Here is a 5,573-nt window from a genome sequence, read left to right as displayed (position 1 = left end):
GTCTAATGAAAACACAGTATGGTTTGAGAGTAAATAACCAATGACGGACGGAGCAAGGAGGACATCAAACGCAGACTCGCTATGGCAGAAAAGGCATTTCTGACCAAGAGAAGTCTACTAATATCAAATAACGGCCTTAATTTGAGGAAGAAATTTCTGAGGATGTACGTCTGGAGTACAGTATTGTATGGTAGTGAAACATGGACTGTGGGAAAACCGGAACAGAAGAGAATCGAAGCATTTGAGATGTGGTGCTATAGACGAATGTTGAAAATTAGGTGGACTGATAAGGTAAGGAATGAGGAGGTTCTACGCAGAATCGGAGAGGAAAGGAATATGTGGAAAACACTGATAAGGAGAAGGACAGGATAGTATGACATCTGCTAAGACATGATGGAATGACTTCCATAGTACTAAAGGGAGCAGTAGAGGGCAAAAACTGTAGAGGAAGACAGAGATTGGAATACGTCAAGCAAATAATTGACGTCGGTTGCAAGTGGTACTCTGAGATGAAGAGGTTAGCACAGGAAAGGAATTCGTGGCGGGCCACATCAAACCAGTCAGTAGACTGATGACAAAAAAATGTTCGGAACCTGATTTTCCTTTTATTTCTTCTTCTTCTTCTTCTTCTTCTTTAGAATGGGCCAGCTAAGGATCACGATACTCAACTTTTCAGCCTGGAGAGGGACTTTATGTTTGCCCCGTACTCCCGCATTCTCAGGCTATGTTTCTCCTTACTCTCCTCTGTCCAAAGGGCGCCGGTCTTTTTACGGGGTGATCTGTCCTGAAACCTCTATTCTTTTAGTACCCTCCTTAGAAGTCCTCGGTTTCTAATGCCACTTTAGTTATGTTCAGTTCCTGGATGTCTTTCTTGACTTCTATGAGCAACGGTGTCTCAGTGTTTCTGCTCTTCCAGTAGTTGAGAAGTCGGTTGGTCAGTCTTGTTTGGTACATCCTTTTACATGTCCGTAGAAAGCGAGACGTCTCTTCCTGGCTACGTCTGTGATTTTCTCGGTATGATTTTACAGCTCCTGGTTTGATTGTCTTCTGTACTCGCCATCTGTTTTGACCGGCCCCAGAATTTTTTCTCAGGATCTTCCTCTCCTGAATTTCCAGTTTATCTGTCAAGCCTTTCCTATTCAGAATCAAGCATTCTGAGTCATAGACGACTTCAGGGCAGATAGCTGTTTGGTAGTGTTTTAGTTTGGAATTGCGAGATAGGCATTTCTTATTACAGATGTTCTTGGTTAATCGATATGCTAATTGTAACTTATTAATCCGAGTTGTTAGTGCCGTTTCTTCTGATAGATTAGGTTCCAGACATTCTCCTAGGTACTTGAATCTGTCAACTTTCTGAATTTGACCTTCTTCCAGCTGTAGTTCACTGGGAGTATCACTCAGGTTGCCGAGGTATTTCGTCTTTTCTAGTGACAACTGAAGTCCTGTCTTGGCAGCCTGGAGTTTGAGCATACTGAGCTGCTTTACTGCTACTTCCACTGAGCTCGCTGTAAGTGCCAGATAAGCTGCGAAAGCTAAACAGCCTACTACTAGTCCCTATTATTTATTTTATTTTCTTTTATTCTTTATTTGTCTACCCAAGTCCGTGCGAGGTTACAACAGGGAAGTTTCTTATGCAGTCAGGGGGTACAGGTAACATTATGTTCTACGACAATTTCAAAAGGACAGCTTCAGTTATTTATCGGAAACTGCGAAAAAATTGTAATATAAAATAAAGATATCTGCACTCGATATGCTACTTCGATATCGATGTACAGGTGAAGAAAATATCGCCTATACAGGGTGAGTCACCTAACATTACCGCTGGATATATTTCGTAAGCCACATCAAATACTGACGAACCGATTCCACAGAGCGAACGTGAGAATAGGGGCTAGTGTAATTGGTTAATACAAACCATTAAAAAAAATGCACGGAAGTATGCTTTTTAACACAAACCTACGTTTTTTTAAAATGGAACCACGTTAGTTTTGTTAGCACATCTGAACATATAAACAAATACATAATCAGTGCCGTTTGTTGCATTGTTCGATCGTGTGTATCGGAGAGCACCGAATTACGTAGAGATACAAACGGAACGGTGATGGACCTTAGGTACAGAGGAGACTGGAACAGCACATTAAGTTTGTAGTGGACTGACAAGACAGCCAGTCCACAGTGACGGGTAACCGAAAGGCACGCGTTTACACACGCCGGCTGGCGTTAGGTCTGAAACAGGATACGTAATGAATGCTATAAAGAAAAGTACGTAGCTGCTGGAATACTTAACTTTAATCCATCATTTGTATACAGCATTCTTGAGATGGTTAATGGCGCCTTGCTAGGTCGTAGCCATGGATTTAGCTGAAGGCTATTCTAACTGTCTCTCGGCAAATGAGAGAAAGGCTTCGTCAGTGTAGTCGCTAGCAAAGTCGTCCGTACAACTGGGCCGAGTGCTAGTACGTCTCTCTAGACCTGCCGTGTGGTGGCGCTCGGTCTGCAATTACTGACAGTGGCGACACGCGGGTCCGACATGTACTAATGGACCGCGGCCGATTTAAAGCTACCACCTAGCAAGTGTGGTGTCTGGCGGTGACACCACAAAGTTCACATGCTAACACCTTTTTATTGGTCATTTTCACTGACGTACATGTACATTACCATGAGGGGTGAGGTACACGTACACACGTGGTTTCTGTTTTCAATTACGGAGTGGAATAGAGTGTGTCGCGACATGTCAGGCCAATAGAGGTTCAATGTGGTAGCCGTCATTTGCTGCACACAATTGCAATCTCTGGCGTAATGAATGTCGTACACGCCGCAGTACATCTGGTATACTGTCGCCGCAGGGTGCCAGAATACTTTGTTTCATATCCTCTGGGGTTGTAGGCACATTACGGTACACATTCTCCTTTAACGTACCCCACAGAAAGAAGTCCAGAGGTGTAAGATCAGGAGAACGGGCTGGCCAATTTATGCGTCCTCCACGTCCTATGAAACGCCCGTCGAACGTGTACCTCACCCCTCATGGTAATGTACATGTGCTTCAGTGAAAAAGACCAATAGAAAGGTGTTAGCATGTGGACGTAATGTGCTGTTCCAGTCTCTTCTGTACCTAAGGTCCATCACCGTTCCCTTTGGATCTCTACGTGATTCGGTGCTCTCCGATACACACGATCGAACAGCGGAGGAGTGGTACTCAAGCGTCAACTTTAGGTTACAATATCTCCGGATGTAATTAACATTTTACAATGCAACAAACGGCACTGATTACGTATATGTTTATATGTTCAGATGTGCTAACAAAACTAACGTGGTTCCATTTAAAAAAACGTAGGTTTGTGTTAAAAAACATACTTCCGTGCATTTTTTTATGGTTTGTATTAACCAATTACAATAGCCCCTCTCCTCAGGTTCGGTCTGTGGAATCGGTTCGTCAGTATTTGATGTGGTTTACGAAATATATCCAGCGGTTACGTTAGGTGACTACCCTGTATATATCGGTATATCGAGATTTGATCAACAGCCCTACTGCCTATATCGTCGGAGGTTTACGAGGTTGTTCTTTCTATCCGATCTCTTGATATCAGTTTAACGCAAAAATAGTGGAAGTAATGATAACAGCAGAACTCACTCGCTGCCACATCGACCTGTCAGCGTCGTTATCTATCAGTCCTTTTAAAACTAAGTATAAGAGATAAAACTGTTTATTAATTATTTCAAGTTAACTTTGAAATAAATTATTTTTCTTTGTCTTCTGTCCGTCGTCCATCACTTTGTTTCCTTATTGTTGGCTTGGTGCGTCTAGTGCTACGCTTCTGCTTGTATTCCTTTCCTTCACATTTTACTGATAACCACAATGAATCATCACACGTTCCGAAGTACAACACAGCACTTCATGACGCACGACACACAACTATTTTCAAAACGTGTGAATGTAACTAGTTACATCCAGCCAAGGACTGAAAACGCCCAAAGATATTACAAGTCGTAAGTATCGATTAAATGGTAATCAAAAGCAAGTGGTGGTAATTTCCTATGGGACCAAACTGCTGAGGTTATCGGTCCCTAAGCTTACACACTACTTAATCTAACTTATGTTAAGGATGACACACACACCCATGCCCGAGGGAGGACTCGAACCTCCGCCGGGACCAGCCGCACAGTGCATGACTGCAGCGCCCCATCCGACGGGGGGAGCCGCGCGAACCGTGGCAAGGCGCCTTAGACCGCATGGCTACCCCTCGCGGCTCAAAAGCAAGTCATACATATTCCACTTACAACTTACGTTTCATTTAGTGTTTCTGTGGCCAGTATAAATAATAATAATAATTATAATAATAATAATAATAATAATAATAATAATAATAACAATAAACCCCGTGGAGGCTCGGGAAAAGTATAGGCCTTCGGTATGTTCCGCCAGTCGTAAAAGGCGACGAAAAGAACAAACCACTAATAGGGCTAACCCCCCTTTTGGTGTGATTACTTGGTTCAAGACAGAACTAATGAATCCTCGGACAAGCGCCGTCATGGTCGGGGGCGACGCTTGAACCCTATGCCCGTCCACAATGGTAACGACACTGCTAGCCACACGGAAAATGATTTAAATCAAAATAAAGGTGTTTTGCAGGACATGCTTCCTGCAACCACTCTAGAAGGAAAACAAAGACAGAGGATGAGATGGTCAGATGAAGTTAACCGACACCTGATGTTCTGTTATTACCAAGCAACAAACTTAGGAACCAACACAACTGGATACAGATCACAAGTATGCACAACATTTATTACCAGATACTCAGAATTAAAATTTTTAACAGAACAACCACCAGCTGATCAGATTCGTGTAATAATCAAAAATAACAGGATACCCCAGTCAGAATTATAAAACATCAAACAACAAGTACAACAAATACTGGAACAAAATAATGTGCAATCAGAAGAAGAAGAAAATACAGTAATGGACTCAAATATCCCAGAGCAAACAAACAAAGAACAACACGCATCAATTAAACAATCAGAGGAAAACGAAATCTTAAGACAGCCACTAGAACAAGCACAAATAGGACATGAAGTGACACACATGTTAGATATAGAAGAAAAATTTCTTTTGACATATATAGAATACAAAGACACAAATACAGACATTACACCATTCTTGCATAGACCACCAAATAACCCACAAGTCGAAACAATAATAACAACTATTAACACAATCATACACAACAAAATAATTGAAAATACAACTATGGAAGAGTTACAACTACTGGTTTATGTAGGAGCACTCACTACACTAAATATACACACTAGGCAGAGATCAGAACCAACCAACACACAGAAGAAACCCACAAAACCAGCATGGCAACACAGGCTACAGATCAGAATAGAAAAACTGAGAAAAGACATCGGACAGCTAATACAATTTATAAGAAATGAAATATCAGACAAAAAACGAAAAAGGTTAGGTAAAATCTCACAACAAGAAGCGATAGAGCAGTTAGATGAAAAGAAGCAGAAATTACAAGCATTGGCCAAACGACGTAGAAGATACAAAAAAAGTGAAAATGGAAGGAAAC

The sequence above is a fragment of the Schistocerca cancellata genome, chromosome 12, assembly GCF_023864275.1.
Source record: "Schistocerca cancellata isolate TAMUIC-IGC-003103 chromosome 12, iqSchCanc2.1, whole genome shotgun sequence".
NCBI lineage: Eukaryota > Metazoa > Arthropoda > Insecta > Orthoptera > Acrididae > Schistocerca > Schistocerca cancellata.
The sequence above is the reverse complement of the archived record's forward strand: the minus strand, read 5'-3'. Positions refer to the sequence as shown.